General features: G+C 46.9%; 1 long non-coding RNA gene across 1 annotated transcript in view; it reads right to left on the reverse strand.

Moving 5' to 3' along the window:
- Positions 1 to 17556: 17556 nt before the first annotated feature.
- The window catches only part of LOC149873336 (uncharacterized), a 33929-nt gene continuing 31668 nt past the window's right edge, over positions 17557 to 19817 (reverse strand). Inside the window, exon 3 of the long non-coding RNA XR_016441826.1 lies at positions 17557 to 17828. This is a non-coding gene — a long non-coding RNA (uncharacterized LOC149873336). The remainder of the gene's footprint in view (positions 17829 to 19817) is intronic.

The following is a 19817-nucleotide window of genomic DNA, read 5'->3' on the forward strand; positions in this document are numbered from 1 at the left end:
ATTCTGCCCCTATCCTTTGGCCTTTGCCACTGGACATCCCTCCCTTGCCCCTGGAATTATTGGGAGGAGGAGGGGTTGCCATCTTGGAACTGGAGAAAAAAAACCAAATCATATACTAAAAGTCAAACATCTACTATAACATACTTCAATTTTATTTCAAAAAATATTTTTGTCCTGATTTATGTGCGTTTCCATAGTGTATATAGAGATGACTGCATAATAGCTCAAAAATAAATTTTTACTCTTGCATATTGTGTGTGGGAGTGTGTGTGGAGTGTGTTTGGGGGTAGTGTGCGTATGTGGTGGGGCATGGAGTGGGTGGTGGGGTTTGTGAGGGGGTGTGATTGTTTGTGTGGGAGAGTGTAAACTATGTTGGGAGTGTGGGTATGTGTATATGTAGGGGAGTTGTGAGAGCAGCTCAGTGTGGGGCTGGCTGGAGCACAGAGCTCGGGGCCCATGCCCAGTGGGATGGCAAGAGCGTGGAACTCAGGTGGTCATGGTATAGGTGTGTGGGGTTTGTGGGGTGTAAGGAAGGGTGTGGGGACCCTCCCCCAGGCACTCTCCCCATGTCATACAGCCCCTGCCACTGATGGCAGGCAGCAGGCCCTCAGGGTTTGAGCAGGCGCAGCTGCCCAGCAGCACATGGCTCCAGTCAATTCCAGGAGCTGCACATGGCAGCAAGGAGCAGAGCCAAGTTGACCCACCTCTATTGCATGGGGCTCCCCATGGCTTATGCACCACTGTGGGGAAGCCTCACACAATGGAACCAGTGGCCTGGCCCCACTCCCAGCTTCATGCAGCTTCTGGGACTCCACCAGGAGGCAAGAGAAAGCAGGATGCCCCACTGCTGCTGTGGCCAGTGATGGGGAGGGCTGTGTAGCAAGGGAGGGGGTCCCCACACCCCTCCACCCTCCCTTACATGCCACAAACCAACACCTGTACCCTGCCCACCCGACCTCCACATTCCCACCACCTCACTGGGTATGGGCCCCAGGGTCCATGATCCTGCCAGCCCCAGCTCCACACTCCATGCTCCCACCCAGCTGCAGCTTCCCCCAGCTTCTGCCACCACTTCCCTACCTGCTGCCTGGAGCAAGTGGTGCAGCAGGGACATGAGGAGCCACTGGAGGCCAGGGAAGCCAAGCAGATCCCCTGGCAGCTGCAGCAGTGATGCCTCCTGGAAGCTGTGAGTGCTGGCTGGGGCCGAGGCCAGACCAGGGCCAGGGCCAGGTCCTTCCCACACATGAGGGTGGAAGCAAAGCCCACAGAGTGTGCAAGGTACAGTGCAGTGTGCATGGACTGTGCAGGGTACAATTGGTGGGTGCCTGTGGGCCAGATGAAATCACCTGGCAGACCAGATCCGTCCCTCAGGATGTATTTTGCCCACCCCTGTGCTAGAGAATCACTCCTATTCTGCTGAAGTATATAATAGATAAAAGCTCATAGTATGCTATTTTCCTGATTCATCTCCAGTCAACTATTTCTACCACACTATTGCCCAGACCTAGACCACAAATCTTCCTTGTCTGTCACTGGCACTCTCAAACACTCAGCACTGCTCCACAGACTTTCCCCTGAATATCAAAACCATGAAGGCAGTCTATGCACTGCTGTAGATGGGCTAATTAGTATTGGAAGCAAGCTAATCAGTGCTGTCATTCAGGAGTATTAATGAGCCTTCATACAGCATGATTAGTGCAAGGGTGGAGCCAAGATTTCAGAAAAGGGATTGTAAGAGCAATGACATGCTGAAAGGGTGTGTATGCTGAAATGGTGGCTGAACCCTAGCTCCCAGCCTCCCTGCTCCCAGCATTAGGTGGGCAAACTGCACTACTGGAGCAGCAGCAAAATTTGTTAAAAGTCCCTCAAGCAGGTACAAATCTTTCCTTCCCTTCCATGCTCAGAGGCACATTCCCTTCCCTGCTTGCTACTTCCACGGCCCACAGCTAGGCCCTCAATAGGGGAGGCTCCAGGTCCTTACATCCTGCTGCACATGGAAGGGAGGGGATTCTTATTTGCTTCAAGAACTTAAAGAAGAGAGGCCCTGGCTGCTTCTCCTGTGGTATAGTTGACTTAAAAAAGGGGGGGAGGGCAATGAATCCCCACCACTGCACCCCACTTGATCTGCCCCTTCCTTAACAACTATAACAATTGCTTTTGGATAAGGAGACAACCTGCATGATGCACTCAAACATGCCACCATAAGCCACAAGATAGGCCACAATGTTTATTAGCACACTATTGAGCAGCTATTTTTCACACACCAAGAGCAGTCAAATGTTGAAAGTTCATTTTCTAATGCTATCTTTTTTTAAGTATTAGAGGCTGTAATTCTTTACACTTGCTTAGGTACTTGAGTAGTAACACTTTGGTATTATTCTGCCTCTAATGTGCATTAATGAGAATAGAAGCCTTGAATTTAGGATTCTTGTCTGGAACTAGGCCCAAAATGTAGTATTTTGGTTTGTTTTAAAGTAAGAGTTACCAGAAACAGTGCTGGCTTCCCTTTCTAAGAAAAGTCCTACCCTCACCAGGCAATATACCTCAGTGTACTGACTGTAGTACATCAGGCTGCTGGAGCCTGAGATACAGGTATGGTGAGATTTACAGATGCATTTTCATATGTAGGAAACTGGATTGGTGGGAAAATAATCAAGTAAAGAAATCTGAATCTTGAACCTGAATCAGCCAACTGCAAAATCATGAGAGTAACTTTAAGCACATGACAGTCACATCAATGCAGTGGCTTTAGTGGGCCTACTTAGGCTCAGAGCTAAGTACACATTAAGGGGTGTGAGAAACAGGCTGTATTTCATTCAGATTCAGCCTGAATCAGGGACAGTGATTTGATTTGTTGATTTGGATCACTTCCAAGTCGATTGGGCTGAATCCGAATCTGAAGATTTGATGCTGATTCGGAAAAAATCAGTGATTCAGCCATAGACACAGCTTTAAATGTTTTTTCTACATACCTTGAAGTACCAGGCATAGCTCATGAATGCTGCGATGGTGGGATGGATGGAGCATCCCATGGGAGTGTGGGTGGTCCCCAGCACGCTCAGCAGCAGACCCAGAAGTGGACTGGAGGTACTTCCAGCCCACTTCTGGGTTCACCATTGAGCGTGCAGGGAACAACCCCCCCCCCACACACACAAACCCCCTGGCTTGGGAATCAGCCACAGAGGGACCCTGAGTACACCTCCAGACCGAAGAGGCACCAGTCACTGAGCTGGGGGACAGGTGGGGGGGGTCCCGCTTCTGGTCCACTTCCAGGTCTGCTTTCAAGTGCGCAGGGGACTCCGCCCGTGCTCCTGTGGGACACTCTATCTGCCCTACCATCTCAGCATTCACAAGCTGCTTGCTACCTCAAGGTATGTAGAAAAAACATGTGACGGACTAGCTGGCAGTGACCTAACCCAGGGGTTTTGAAAGGGCAAAAGATGATTGGAGAACTTGGGATTCCCTTTCCTCACCAATCAGGGCCCAGAGACTCACCTCCATGTCCCCTGATTGGCCCCTTGGGTCACCTGGAGGGGGATAAAAGGGGCAGAGCCGCTGACTCAGGAGAGACCAGCAAGGGACCACAAGGAAGGAGATTTAAAGAAGTGGTAAGAGCTGGGCCAGCGGGGTGGGAGCAGGTGCCCCAGAAGAGGCTGAAGGAGTGAGATCTGCAGGCAGCAGTGGGACCCTCAGCAGCACAACATGCGGCCGGTAGGACAGGCTTCCCACTGGGCTCCAGGATCCCCTAGGAGGCTGTAGCCAGCAGGAGAGGCTCCCCTCCTCCAGCCGGGATCTGAGCAGCAACCTGAGAGGTTCCTAGCTCTGCTTCCAGCTCCTCCAATCAGAGGCCAGGCAGCTCGACATGAGGCTGGGCTCTGAGACAGTCAAAACCTCTAGAAGGCTGGAGCAATGCCAGCACTGGTGGCTGCGTCATAGAGCTTGCCTACTACATGGGAGATCTGAGTTCAAGTCCCAGCTGGGCTGACTTGGGGTGAGTAAGCTAACAGGAAGAAGTTCCTTCTGCAGTGGAAAGGGGCCATTGTGTTTTCCTTCTTTCTCCCCCTCCAGGTACCTAGGCCCTATATTTCCTTGTCATTTGACATTTTGTATTTTGTGCCTTTTATATTTCCAGTAATACCAACCAGTATTGTTTGTTCTGCTGTTTGTGTTTTACATTTTGGTTAACCCTATCTTCTGTCAACTACATGAATTTGTCTATGACTGTAAGTGTCTAACCTTTGTTGAATCCTGCCCCTTTGGGGCATTGTTGTGTCCACTATACCCCCTGTTTTATACTGGTTATGTTCCCAGTATTGTTCCCTCATTAAAAGGTATATGGTTAAGTCCCCACTGGTGGTCTGGCTCTGCTCTATCAGGGGGGGAGAGTCCCTACACCTCCCGCAGTGCTTGTGCACCTGCTCTGACCCCCCAATTGGAGAGGGGGTACTTCTTGGAGTACCACCCGGGTTACAAACATGTAAAGCTGCATCTATGTCTGAATCATCAAATCTTTCTGAATCTCTCCAAATCAATTCAGAGCGTTCAATTTGATTTGAATTCAGAGATTCAGCTACCGAATCTCTGCCAAATCGAATCAGTGACCAAAGCTTTGCACAGCCCTAGTATGCATGTAAATGATCTGCTGAATCAAGGATTATGGGATTGGAGGGGATGGCAAAAGGCTGTTGCTAGGCACATGCTATGAGGCTTGCAGTGCAAGAGATCCAGATGCTGGGGAATGGTAAATACACATGCCAAAGTAGGAGAAGGGCATAGCTCATGTAATGCTTCTTAGTCACTCAATTAACACTTGATAACAGATTCCAATTTCAGGTTTCTAACGTAAATATTGATTTAAAAATATAAGCTGTCAGTGTCCCTTTATGGTTCCTGCCATTCTCAGGCACATGGCAAAAAATATTCTATTTTACCAAAATATCAGCTGTCCCTTTCCTGCTAGTCCTGTCTCCAGGACTGAGTAATCTTCAATATATTCTTGCCTTCCAGACAGAACATGTCCTTTTCTATAGCCATCATTCTCCTGTTCCCTGATTTGTTAATAGTGGCAAAGTCCACAGTTTGGGAAATTAAACTAAATTAAGTTCAGTTCACTGGAAATGAGACATATTGAATTATAAACCAATTAAAGGAACCAGACAAAAAAGGATGAGGATTAAAATTGAGATATTACACTTTTACCAGTATAAGTGATCAAAAACTGGTCTAAAACTGTAACAGAACAGAAGTTCAGTGCCCATAGACTGGTTTCAAAATGGCATTCTATTTTAAGATAGACCTGGATGGATGCAATATCAGATTGAATCACTTTGGCTAAGAAGAGATGTTACACATAAACCAGTTTAAGTGACGAGAAACTGGTTTAAACCTGTAATAAAACAGATGTTCAGTGCATATAAACCAGTTTGAAAATGGCTGAAACCAGTTTGAGATAAACCTGGTTGAATATAATATCAGACTTAACTGATTTGGGTCAAACCAGTTTATGCAATGTCTGTCCCAGACTCCTTGCTTTAAGATAAACCAGAGACCCCCAGCATCCAGGCATGCTCGCTGGGCTGGGCTCTCTGCTCCAGCCCAGCCAGGCTGGCCCCTCCCCTCTGCTCCCCAGCCGGAGCAGGGGCAGGGGTCTGGCCATGGAGGGGTTTAGTTCCCCCTCTGTATCCCACTGGCAGGGACCTGAGCTGGGTGTGCCCAGCACTCAGCCCCCACTGCTGCAGCAACAGGCATTGTCGTCCCTGAAGCAGAGTGGGGCAGGGAGGAGAGTTAGTCTTCTCTCTACCAAGCCAGGTCTGCCCACCCTCGTTGCCATGCTCCCTTCCCCCTCACAGGGGCCCTGCCTGGCTGTGCCCCTGCCCCACTGCTGCAGTGGGAGGGGGCAGGACCCTTATTGGGAGCAGCAGCCCCTGTCATAATGTGGAGGAGTAAGCCCCTTCCCAGCAGGGGCACTGTGCTGCAGGGCCAGCAGAGTTGCAACAGCACCAGAGGCCAGAGCGAGCCAGAGCCCTGCAAGGCTCTGCAGCACTGCCACGCTACCCAGCAGCTCTGCCAGTCCCACAGAGTGGCCCTTGCCAGGAAGGGGCTAGCACTCTGGGAAGCGGTGATGGGCTGCTGCCTATCACTGTCACTCACTCACCCCTTGCCACTCCAGCTGCCGGGTGGGGGCAGGGTCTGGCCCCTGGTGTTCAGTCTGTACTCAGAGCAAGCCCCCTCCAGCAGAAGGAGACTTATTCAGCCACTGGCCCTGACCACAGGCCCAGCAGTGGCTGTGGCCAGGCCAGGCAGACCCCAATGCAGTGCGAGCGGCCAGTGTCCAAATAAGCCTCCTTCTGCTCACAGGGGGCTTGTACCAAGCACAGAGTGGCCGCCAGCACTGCAATGGGGTCTGCCCGGTTCAATAGTCACTGCCGCTCTGTGCTCGGGCCAGCCCTCTCCTGGCAGGAGGAGGCTTATTCAGACACTGGCCTGGAGCACAGAGCGGCAGCTGCAGCCGGGCAGATCCTGCTGCAATGCCAGGGTCTGCTCTGTGATTGGGGCAAGCCCCCTCCAGGCAGAAGGAAGCTTATTCAGACACTGGCCACTGGCACAGCATCAGGGTCTGTGCTCCCCTCCTGGCAGGAGGCAGCTTATTCAGCCACTGGCCCTGAGCACAAGCCAAGTGGCAGCTGCGGTTATGCTGTGCAGACCCCACTGCAGTGCTGGTGGCTGCCCTGTGCTTCTGGAGCTTCAGAGCCATGTAATATGCCCTTGGCATTGGGCTTTAAAATGGGTAGCCTCCTGTCTTAACAAAACAACTTATTGTTTACATCAAGGCATGGCAGGAACGTGTAGGCAGGCAGAGGCTGCCTAGCCAGGGAGGTGGGCCAGTATGGTGACTTGCCCTGTTATACAAACATATGTTCTGTTCAGTACTGATTGAAACTACACTTCTTACAGAAAACCATGTAATTTACATCATTTCTGCCTCGGGCTTTTCAGATGTCTGTACCTAGCCTGAAAGTTTATTTACATACCACCATATGATTAATTTGGGTGAAGGGAGGAAATCCCTTCACATTTTCTAGGGCTTAGGGAAGATGTTTTATGCTTCCCACAAAATGGTGGGGCTCAGCACCAAAAGAGTTTGCAGAATAACCATATTGGTACTTAGTTTTGCAAGTGAATGTGTTAGTTTCAACTGAGCTGTGCAGTGACAGTTAAATTCAGCCAAGTATGGCGAGTACCAGTGTTTCTGCTTATGGAAAGAGGGTCTTCAGAATCTAGTCTGCATTTTGGAAGTGAGAAAGCTTACTCAGAAAATAATTTCAAAGGTCCTTTGGATATTTTACATGGTGCAAAAACATGTACAATTGTACGTAAAACTGCAGATTCTTTTGCAGATCTATGAATGGGAATTCCATGGAGTTCCTATGTGTATGGCAAATACCATATTGTTCTGGTTATAAGTTTACCTCCTCCCTCTTACCCCCCAAAAGAACCATCAAAATCAAATCATATGGAAGATCAACGTATAAACAGATGACTAATAATTGGGCTACAGTTGTTCCATAATGCCCAATTTTTCAGCTGATGTTCAGAGAGAGATTGACTGATGTTTAGAAGGGAAAGGTTTTATCCCTCCCCCCACAGAAGTTGAACCTGAAAATATGGAGCTGATTTTTATACAGACTTAAAACCAGAACAATACGGTAGCTAGTTTTGAATCTCTATGTACTATATTATACACATGCTCCATGGGCCTGAATTTGAGCATTTGGTGTGGCTTTCTACTAAATTATTACTGCCCTCTCAACTTTAAGGGTAATGTATCCAGTCACAGTGGAAGATCATATTTTGAGTGCAAAGACTGATGTAAGATCATAATTTATCCTAGTTTTCATGGTAGACAACATGAATGTGAGGACAAAACTTGACCATTTAAGGTGTCATGAGAATGGATTAGGTTTTAAACCACATGCTATTCTTGTAACCATAATTGTCAACAAGGGTGAATTCACATTGCATGTAAAATTCTCATTGCAATTAGCAAATCTGATAAGGGTACTATTAGAATTAACACACTTCATATATTCAGGAAGACAGAGGCTAGGAACAGAATACAGTGGCTGTATTTCATTGTATTAATGTTCTGTTCTCTTATTCACTGGCCATTCTTTGTTTCCACACAAGTAATCTCAAAGCATTAGAATGGTCAACCAGCCAAAATTAACAAAATACACATTAATGCAATCACTTTTGAAGCAATTAATCACAATCCTTACACCTTCCTCAAGCCTAGGACTGGCCATACTATAGCTAAGTCATGGTCTTTCTAGTCTAGTGTCCAGGACCATAACCTTTTAAAGCTGTCTTCCACCTCACCTTCATTATGCAGTTAAATATAAATTTATTTTTCAGAGAAGTTTTTTTCCTAACAGAAAGCAACTAAATTAAACCTATGGTTTATCTCTGATTTATAGATGTGGTATAGTTGAACATATGTGTGTGTGTATAGCCCTGGCATACTGTGCACATGCGTGTGCGCGCGCGCACACACGCGCACACACACACACACTATAACAATGGTTTATACCCTGATCTTGGGGTTCATACCCCTGATTATTTCACATCCTGAGTCTAGCTCAGCTCTCCCTTAACAGTATCATGTGTCTTGCTATTTGTACAACTTGCTCTCCTGTGTGTAAAGCAGTTTCCTTTTACTGATTTTAAATTGCTTTTAAAATTTTATTGGATAGCACCATATTTTTGTATTATGAAAGAGAGGTAAAGGCATGACTATGCATTATTTGATACATCTCACTCACACCCTCTCAAACATATTCTCTCTCCCACCTTAAGGGAGTCTAACCTTCAAAGCATCTCCTGTCGTCAAACTTATAATTATTTACACTGCCTTTTTTCAGATCTTTTCTTTTTCCACACAGTCATACCCTTTTGGCTAAATAGAGACAGTCAAAAAGCCTGAGGCTGAATCATTTCAATCTTCACAGGTTAGTCTAAACTGTGTAGATTGAACCGACAAGCAAGCAAACAGACATTCACTTTTGATTCCAGAAATACCACCATATGCCTGCAGTGGCCCAGACCAGAAGCTGTGGGTGTACTAGAGCATGCTTTCCTGCCTAGCTGAAGCAGACAGCTTGGGCCAAGTTTGGCCTGCCCAACCTGCAAAGGGGTCTTGCAGAGGAGGTGCAAGACATCCTGGGATGCTGGGGGACTGTGCATTAACTTGAATCTGGGGCAGAAGTTCAATAAAACAATTTAACCTAAATCAGTTAAGTCTGATACTACATCCATCCAGGTTAATCTTAACCAGTTTTGGTCATGTTCAAAGTTCTGTTGTGTTACAGATCTGAATGAGTTTCTGATCACTTATACCAATTTATGTGCAGCTTCTGTCCCTAGCCTTTGAGTTGAAGTGATCAGAACTAAACATAGGATTCTAAGTAAGAAGATGTGATTAGTTTAAAATACCCTTTGTTTTCAATATGTTTTATTTAGTTATTTTGCACAGAGGACAACCTGAAAAGGATTCTGAAGGAGAGATGGTGCTGGAACCCAAAACCAACTTTGCATCTTCAACAGGTATCAACAGCAGCACAAGGGCTAGCAACAATGCAACATCTGTGTATGATTAAGCACTTTTAAAAGTCATGTTCCGAAACAGTCAAGATGCTGAATTTTAATACATTTAGTCTGCCCAGGACCAGTATGTTTTCTCCCCTTATTAAAGGAATCATTAACAAAGTATACACACATCCAGATAGAAAGAGGGGGAAAAAAACCATGCAAGGTTTTTCCCCCCATTACATAGTTGAAAAGCACCCTATAGCTTTGGAAATTATCCCATTATCTCACAGAATGTAATGTAATAACACTGTCATAATTATAAGCCATCACAGCAGTGGGTATAATATACAAAACCATATCAATGCAATTCACTACATGAATATTCAGATGGCCAAAAGCATAGAAAATCCACAGCTGTTACAAGGTCCTTCCTATTTATGGGACAATAACCATATTTTTGGCTAAATAACAACACTATGAGTATTTCTAATAATCCATGATAGTATTACCATCAGGCTAAGAGATAATATACTCAGGTCAGCAGGTCCACAAATTCAAGCAATCGTACCACTGAAGTGAACGTATAATTAAACTTTATTTCCAGACTGTAATACACTGGACAGACAGGAACCCATGTCAAGGTTTGAAAACACATTGGAGAGTCTAAGAACAACACTTCCTCTACAGGTCTCTATGGCACCATTGAAAAAGATAAGATCCAACTGATTGGTAAGGTGGAAGTCAGAATCATAGACTACCAAGGTGGCTCCGGGGCTGGTATTTTTTTTTAATGAACTACATTCAGTACAAAATTCCCTCTCTTAATCAATTAAATTCTTTTTCTACATCATCAAATAACAATAGTAGCCACCATGAAATAAGCCACAAATGCTTCGAACTACAGCTGAGTATACAAGAAAATAAATCATGAATCTTTCTAACAATGTCACAGGATCCAAATATCATGGGTCACATCTATAGGTAAATCTTACAGAAAGCCTTAGAACTTCAGCAAAAGCTCCTCCATTCCTTTATGTTTCAGGGGTTAATTATTCTCCCTTTCATAGTTTCATAGTTTCTAGGGTCAGAAGGGACCTGAGTAGATCATCTAGTCCGAACCCCTGCCATGGCAGGAAAAAGTACTTGGATCAAACGACCCCAGCGAGGTGTTCATCTAACCTCCTCTTAAAGACTCCCAGGGTAGGAGCCTGCACCACTTCTCTTGGAAGTTGGTTCCAGATCCTAGCCACCCTGGTAGTGAAGTAGCACCTCCTGATATCTAACCTAAACCTACCCTCTGCCAGCTTGTGACCATTATTCCTGGTCACTCCTGGCAATGCTCGGGGGAACACGGACTCCCCCAATACCTGCTGATCCCCCCTGACTAGCTTATAACAGGCTACTAAATCCCCCCTCAGCCTTCTCTTGTGGAGGCTAAACAGGTTCAGGTCCCGTAGCCTCTCCTTGTAGGGCCTGCCCTGCTGCCCCCTGATCATACGAGTGGTCCTCCTCTGGACCCTCTCCATGTTGTCCACATCCCTCTTGAAGTGTGGTGCACAGAACTGGACGCCAGCTGCAGCCTGACCAGTGCCGCATAGAGGGGGAGGATCACCTGTTTGGACCTGCTCGAGATGCATTCATTCTCATGCTCTAACTGGCTGAAGAAATTTAATATTAGTGAAACAAAAACTAAAATTTCAAAAGTTCAAAATGATGCAATATTGCCACCATGATGATTATTCTGTGACAGGGCATTCAACTAACTTGACTTCTCAGCATGGTTGTCCAATATTGGGTTCAAATGGATCTTGAGATGATCACAGGATCAGTTATGCACAAACAATAAACACACCCTAAAACAGCAGCAGCAGCAACAAAAACTAACCATTGGGCCCCTGTTTTTGTGGGGAGGGGTGCAGAGGGGCAGGGGATTAAGAGCTTGTGATCCTCAGCTAAGGAAGCAACGCTCGGCTTTTGTTCATACTCTTATTTAACTAGTTATTTCTGCCTTGGTTTTTTTTTTCCTCCAAGCAAGACAGACCTCTGCCATCAGATACAGTTATTGCACATTTAATTCATTTATTTCTATTAAGAAAGAATGACATTTCACTTAGCCTTTCCAATAACAGTGTATGTCTGCACTGGAGTCACAAACATACTGTAGAGATACCCAAGTGTTAAGATAGCCAGCTTCAGGACCCAATATAGTCACCTAGCCACAGGAACATGAAGCTCAGTACATGGCAATTTCTTGTGTTAAGAAAGAAAACAAATTAGCCCATGCTAAGTTCTACCACAGTTCAACCATGAGTTATTTGAGCTACCCTTCTCAAAGCGTCAAAGACCAGTTAAACTGCAGTAATTACACTGTAGGCATATCCACACAACCATTTTCTCAGTCTGCTGCATATGGTATCTTTAAGCTACTCTATTAATTAAGAAACAATAGACACTTCTCTAGGACCTTCTATAGAATTAATACCATGGTGTGAGCAAGTCACTCACCCAGCTTCCTTATTGAGGCCAGTCACTTCTGTGGTCAGGTTTACAGGCTGTTTATTTTACCAGGGCAGACTTATTCCCACCCCCAAATAAAAGAAAAGCCAACAAAACAAACAAGTGTGCAAACAGCAAATAAATGAACACACAAAACTCAAAAGCTGTGGTCTTGTCCCAGGCCCTGGGAGGAAGAACACAGACTCAGTGCTTCTCCCTAAGGAACGGAAGTGATGAGACAGAACCAGGACCAGATGCAACCCCACCCCATGCTTCTTCTCTCCTTTCCACTCTGCTTCTGGAAGTTTGTAGGCCTCTTTGTGGCTCAATTCCCTCATCAGCTGTAGGTGCTGTCAGCCTTCTAGCAGGCAGACTCTTAACTCCTGCTGAGTCCCAGGCGGAGCATCTCCTTACACTTGTGCTTTGCAGACTTCATGGAATTTATCCTACCACATACACTCACCAATACAAGTGAGGTAGAGAAACAGAGGTCAAACCATAAAGAGACTTTGCCAAAGTCAGTCTGTGGCAAATTTGAGGCGCGCATCCATGTCTCCTTACTCCCAAGAAGAGTTACCACAGGCCATAATTCTCCTCCACTTAGCAGCATTTCCAAGAATTACATGGTCTAACCCCTGAACACTGGATTGAAATAGCTGTCCTAGCACTTTCTTGTTTCAGTACCAACTAACCTGTAAGCATTACAAAGAATTCAGGGTATCCCCAATGATTTCCCTTACCTTCTCTGTTTCACATGGTCCTGTCACTTGCCAAATTAATTCTTGCTTTCCCTGATAAACATAGAAGTTAAATACTTGAGTTTATATAATAGCATGCACAATTTCCCCGTAGGTTAAAGAAGACAGATAGAAACTGTTACTGAAAGCTTACCGCTTTTGTTGCTCTTTTGGTATGAAACATGAAAAGCCTCCACATGCTTACAGTTTTTAAATGAATACTTAAGTCTTGACTTTTCATGAACTCTTCAGTTAAACTGTCAGAAAGTAACATAATAAAGCTTTGCACAACTTCTTTATAGTTGACAAGAGGAAGTTACAATATTTGCATCATAAACCTCAAAACTCAGAGTTGTCAAGAACAATGTTAACTTTAACATTGCTTGTTAACTTGAAAATTGCTGGTGCCATTTACTAGTCAGGTAAGTTTCCCACAGAAAAAAGGCAGGTTGCTCTGAGTCAATTTGTAAGAAGATTCAGCAAGACCATGTTACTGAGGTTATGCTTTAAATATTTAAAAACATGGTTGGCAGAGGCCCATCTTAAATTCCAGTTAAAAAACACTAAGTGATTAATCTTTATTAAAAATATACCAGTACATTGATTCTTATTTTCTAAGTAGCATCTCAGAGCTGTCATCTGCCACCGTTTTATAAAGATGCACAATCTAGTCTCTACAGTGATATAGTCTCATATAGCAATACAAATTGAATATTGCATAGTAAAATAATATAAAATGTTCATTTTTAAAATCCACTACCATGTGAGGTTCCACTGATTTGAAATTTAACTTAAAGATGGGTTGAAATCAGAACACTAAATGAAAACCCATACCACAGAATTCAATGAAATGTATATCTCGATTGATAGCTGAAACTTTGGCTAGATTCCACCTCTCTTGCAGGGATCTGAAGTAGGCAAACTTCAGAGCTATTCAGATTTGGACAGGAAATTGAATTGAACTTTACAACCTGAGTGCATCTCTAGTCTAATTAGAAACCAGGAATTCTGCCAAGGTTTGCAAACTTTTTGGACAAGCCACAAATTTTGAGGCAGTGCAGGAAACAACACAACACTCAATAGCTTCAATTCAAAACGAAGGAAGTTGGTTACTCCAGCTGGGTTTCACCATATTTTTGAGAACTGCTTGCACTTTTCCAGCTTCTGCTCTGCTCTCTGCCTGTAGCATAGGAGGAAAAAACCCAATCTTCAATCCAAAGCAAAATAGAGGTGGACTCCTAGTAGCAGAAGCTGCTCTATGCTTCGGTAATATTGGTGTACTCTTTCAGCCTTTATCTGTAGGACCATAGTATTATATGATAATTATGTATTTGTAATATATATGTGTATTAATATCAATTCCTTTTAATTTTTGTATATATACTGTATATAGTTAAGTATCTCTTGTCTTGGCCTGACTCTATAGGGAGTAGAGGGATCTGGCCTGTATATTGCAGATCCATTTCGCAGCACTCCTGCCTGCCACCCATCCCTTCTATCTGGAATGGGGAGCACATTACTTGTGCACCTGGGTACACCCGGGTTACATTGGTATTATATTACTACCTACACCACAAAGGAGGACAGTTACTAGTTCAAAGATCATTCCATTATCTGTGTGTAGAAGGAGTTGCAAGGATGACTTCTGTGTCATGTGCAGCTGCAATTTCTGTCTGCTTCCTTTCCCCAACAAGGTTATCATCACCAGTAGCAAATAACAACATAGGAAAGTGTACAGTTCCAGAGACTGTCATGGGGCTTTAAGGGCTGAAAAAACCACTGGGCTGCTCTTTCTTCTGGATATAGTAGCTTTGTCTGCTACTAGTGCTCATGTGTCTGGGCATGTGTGTCTGCATGTCCTACCCTACTTTTTCTCTCATATTCGTCTTTCCTGTATTTCTGATCTACAGTTTCTCATTTCCCACCCTTTCAAATCTTTCCCCCTCCATAGACCCTCAAGGGCTCTGAAATCTGTGTGGTTTCTTCTTTCATGGTTGACATGATGCTGTCTCGTGCCTAAGGATTCTTTGATGCTGTTGGCAGATAGAAAAAGCAGTGGTAAGTAATTAAGGCAGCTGGCATCATGTGGTTATATTGTTGGTGTTTTCTTGACTGCTAACTTTTTCTAACATCAGAGCTTTTGTGAAACTCAGAGCTCATTCTGTTTCTTCAGTCCAAACTCTACTGTAGTTTCAAGAGCTAGTGTGAAATTTTCCAGCATGTTCATTCTCACACACATACCACTAGATGTCAGCGTTGCCCATTGTATTTTATGGCTGAAGCCAGCTGTGTCACACAAGAAGCATTATCAAAGCCCTGCTAGTTTTCATAGATTTCATAGACATCAGGGCTGGAAGGGACCTCGGGAGATCATCGAGTCCAGCCCCCTGCCCAAAGGGCAGGAAGTCAGCTGGGGTCATAGGATCCCAGCAAGATAAGCATCCAATTTACTCTTGAAGGTGTTCAATGTAGGTGCTTGAACCACCTCCACTGGCAGACTGTTCCAGACCTTGGGGGCTCGGACAGTAAAGAAATTCTTCCTTATGTCCAGCCTGAAACGGTCTTGCAGGAGTTTGTGACCGTTCGACCTCGTCATCCCTTGGGGCGCTCTGGTGAACAAACGTTCCCCCAGATCCTGGTGGTCACCCTTGATAAACTTATAGGTGGCCATCAGATCACCCCTGAGCCTACGCTTTTCCAGGCTAAAGAGTCCCATGTCTCTCAGCCTATCATCATAAGATCTGTTTTCCTGACCTCCGATCATGCGCGTGGCTCTCCTCTGGACTCTCTCAAGCTTCTCCACATCCGTTTTGAATTGTGGAGCCCAAAACTGGACGCAGTACTCCAGCTGCGGCCTCACCAAGGCCGAGTACAAGGGGAGAATGACGTCCCGGGATTTGCTCGAGAAGCATCTATAGATGCAAGCCAGCATTTTGGTCGCTTTATTAGCCGCAGCATCGCATTGCAGGCTCATGATCATCTTGTGGTCAATGATGACCCCCAAGTCTCTTTCTTCCATAGTGCTAGGCAGCGTAGCATTGCCGAGCCTATAAGGATGCTGCAGGTTTTTCCTCCCAAGGTGGAGAACCTTGCATTTTTCGGTGCTAAACACCATCAGGTTCTCATTTGCTGAGCTTGTCCAGGTCAGCCTGGATCACCCGCCTATCTTCTGGCGTGGATGCTTTGCCCCAAAGTTTGGTGTCATCAGTGAACTTGGCCAGTCCACTCCTGAGTCCAATGTCCACATCATTAATGAAGATGTTGAACAGTATGGGTCCCAGGACAGAGCCTTGAGGGACCCCACTGGTCACAGGGCACCACGATGAGTGACTGCCATCAATTACAACCCTCTGGGTCCGACCACGGAGTCAATTTCCCAGCCAGCAGATCGTGGTGGAGCCAAGGCCACAACTGGACAGTTTGGCCAAGAGGTGATCGTGGGATACCAGATCAAAAGCTTTTTTGAAGTCAAGATATATGACATCAATCTCTTCTCCCTCGTCCAGGTGATAGGTCACCTGGTCATAGAAGGAAATGAGATTGGTCAAACAAGACCTATCCGCAACAAACCCGTGCTGGCTATCCCTTAGGATGTTAGCCTGGGCCAGTCCATGAAGGATGGCCTCCTTAATAAACTTTTCTAAGATCTTCCCCAGGATAGAAGTCAGGCTAATGGGCCTGTAGTTAGCTGGATCCACTCTCCTCCCTTTCTTGAAGATCGGCACCACATTGGCCTTCTTCCAGTCTTCAGGTACTATACCAGAGCGCCAGGAGTTTTCAAAGATCCGTGCCAGGGGCTGGGCTATGACGCTCGCCAGCTCCTTGAGTACCCTGGGGTGCAGATTGTCAGGGCCAGCTGACTTGAAGGTATCCATCTTCTCAAGGTGTTCTTTCACGAGGTCAGCATTTATGGAGGGCAGGAGATCCCCATCACCTGGATCTCCCTGTGCCATATCAGGCATGGGCGTCCTATGGGACTGATGAAAGACTGACGCAAAGTACCTATTTAATAGGTTGGCTTTTCCTAGGCGTCAGTTGTCAGTTGCCCCATCTGGTTTAGCAGGGGTCCAACGTTGCCCTTGCTTTTTCTCCAGCTCCCCACATATCTGAAAAAGGACTTTTTGTTGTCCTTGATGCTTGAAGCTAGTTGGAGTTCAGTTGCAGCCTTGGCTTTCCTGGTTTGCTCCCTGCAGGACCGGACCAGCGCGGAGTAATCCTCCTTGGAGGTGAATCCCGTCCTCCATCCTTTGTAGGCTTTCCTTTTTAGCCGCAGGAGGTCTGCTAGGTCCCTGGAGAGTCAGGAGGGCTGCTGTGCCTTCTTGCTGCCTTTCCTCCGTGTTGGAATAGATTTAGCTTGTGCATTGAGGATCGCTTCCTTGAGAAGCAACCACTCTTCTTGAACTCCCATCTCCCTGGGGTCATGGTCCCTAAGGGCCTGACCGACAAGCCTCTTGAGCTTGTCAAAGTTGGCTTTTCTGAAGTCAAGGATGTCGGGGAAAACCGAAGGATCGGGGCCCAAGGTCACGGTGGGCCGGGGTGGCAATTAGATACGGACAGGTGGGATTAGCGGCGTAGAGTCTGGAGTTAGGGACTCGGAGCGGATTGAGAAAGAACAGGTGAGTTTATTTGACTTACGCTTCAGGCGTAGGCAGAAAGGTCTTCAGTTACAGTTTGGAACACAAACAAACAATTAACAACAAAGGGGTCTGTTGGCCCACGAGGTTCAGTCCGAAGACCTAGTCCCAGGGCTGGTCAACAGCTCATAAATGGGGATCACAAACAATGAAATGAACTGTAACACGTTGATGATGAACCGCGTGACACCAGTCTACAGCAATGGACAATTCAGGTGGTCGAATACGAGAAGCCGAGGTCGGTAGCCAGAAGATGATGCAGCGGAGACGTCAGTTAGGAGGGATGAGCAGAGTTGTAGTTGGTGAAGAAAGCCGAGGTCGATGATCCGGAACCGGGTTAAACGAAGTCCAGAGGGTGATCCAAAATCGTAAGCTGTTAATCAGTTCAAAAGGTAAGTCAGGAGCCAGACGAATGTAGTCAAAAACCGCAATACAATGAGTAATACGAAGAATTAAGCCACGGAGTCAAAGGAGGAGATCAATAGGCCTTGAAGCCTGACTCAGAGACAGTCCCTGCAGCAGCAGCCTCTGTCTCCAGTCCACGCGATCTCCCCCCACACACCATCCCGAGGGAGGGGCTCACAGAACTTTTATATCAATTTGGTAGCCAATCAACGTGCTCTCCGCAGAGAAATTTCTAGTCCGATTACCTCATGTCAGGTTCTGACTGAGCATGCTCTCAGTCAGAAGCTGACACAATCTGACCATGAGTCTGTGGGGAAAGTAGGTCAACAATGATTGACAGCTCCGCAGGTCACCCAGGGGGCAAGGACTGGGTGAGCCTTGGAAATTTCCACTCACAGCTTCAAACTGCGCATGTCAGTTTAACCTCTTCTGTACTGGCAGCACATACTCAAAAAATTTCCATGACAAAGGACTTCTGTGTTGCTGACTGAATTGCCAGCTTTACGGTGGATGGTGAAGGTGATCAGCTCGTGGTCGCTGTCACCCAGCTTCCCATCGATCACTAGGTCGCCAAGTAGGTCGTCCCCCGTAGCCAGTACCAGGTCGAGCAGCGCTTTGCCTCTCGTTGGCCCATAGACTTCTTGAGTCAGGTAGAGGTCATCCACGCACGAGAGAAAGCTTTGCGACCGCTCAGTTTTAGCCGAGTGATCTTCCCACGAGATGTCCAGGTAATTGAAGTCACCCATGACAACCAAGGTCCTGGAGCAAGCGGCCTCAGTCAGTTCCCGGGTGAACTCCTGGTCAAGCTCAGGACTTTGAGTGGGAGGTCTGTAGTAGACTCCCACCTTTCTGTCCCCTGTGCCGTATTCCCCATGAATTTTTACCCAGAGGGTCTCTAGCTGTCCATGCCGGTCACCAACATCAGCTTGCAGGGACATGTAGCTTTCCTTCACATAGAGAGCTACACCCCCGCCCTTTTTGTCAACACGATCCCTCCCGTACAGGGTATAGCCCTCTATACCCGTGGTCCAGTCATGGGTGGAGTCCCACCAGGTCTCCATTATCCCAATGACATCATAATTCTTTGCACTGAGCAGGAGGATGAGCTCCTCCTGCTTGTTGCCCAGGCTCCTGGCATTAGTGTACAGGCAGGCAAGTGTGCCCTTGGGGGCTCTTGCCTTGCCCACAGATTGTGCCAGGGCTGGGGCAGGGGTGGGCTCCCTTAAGTGCCTTGGTCTGCTGGCTTTGCAAGGGTCACTCAGCGGGCCAGCAGTGGCAGTCGTCCCCCCATCCCCCACCGGCTTAGTTTAAAGCCCGGTGGAGCAGGTCAGCCAGCCTGGCTGAGAAGAGCCTCCTCCCCAGGGGAGAGAGGTGGAGGCCATCTCTTCCCAGCAGCTCGCTGCCTCTCTCGCCAAAGAGCAGGCTGTGGTCGTGGAAGCCAAAGCCTTCCCGATGACACCAGCACCACAGTCTTTGGTTCACCGCGTGGATCCTCCTCTCCCTCCTCAGCCCATAGCCCGAGACTGGGAGGATCGACGAAAACACCACCTGAGCTCCCAGACCCCTAAGCCCCGCTCCCAACTCCCTGTAGCGCCTCATGACCTGGCTGGGGGTGCTCTGAGCCGTGTCATTGGTGCCCACATGAATAAGGAGCATGGGGTAGTGGTCTGTGGACTGGAGGAGCTGTGGGATCCTCTCCGCAATGTCTCGGATGCGGGCCCCCGGGAAGCAGCAGACTTCCGGGGCTAAGGGGTCGGGGCGGCAGATTGCCCCCTCAGTCCTCCGCAGGATGGAGTCTCCCACAACAAACACCTTTTGTTTTGTCTTGGGGAGAGTGGGGGCAGTAGCTGTGGTTGAGTCTGGGTTGCCTGCGGGAGCTGGCAACTGAGCAGGCTCTGCTGGGGCTGCAAGAGGTGCAAACCTGTTGCTAAGCTCCGGCGAGGGAGGGGCCTTGGTG

This window comes from Crocodylus siamensis, chromosome 1 (assembly GCF_052110815.1).
Source record: "Crocodylus siamensis isolate JL-2025a chromosome 1, ASM5211081v1, whole genome shotgun sequence".
Lineage (NCBI taxonomy): Eukaryota > Metazoa > Chordata > Crocodylia > Crocodylidae > Crocodylus > Crocodylus siamensis.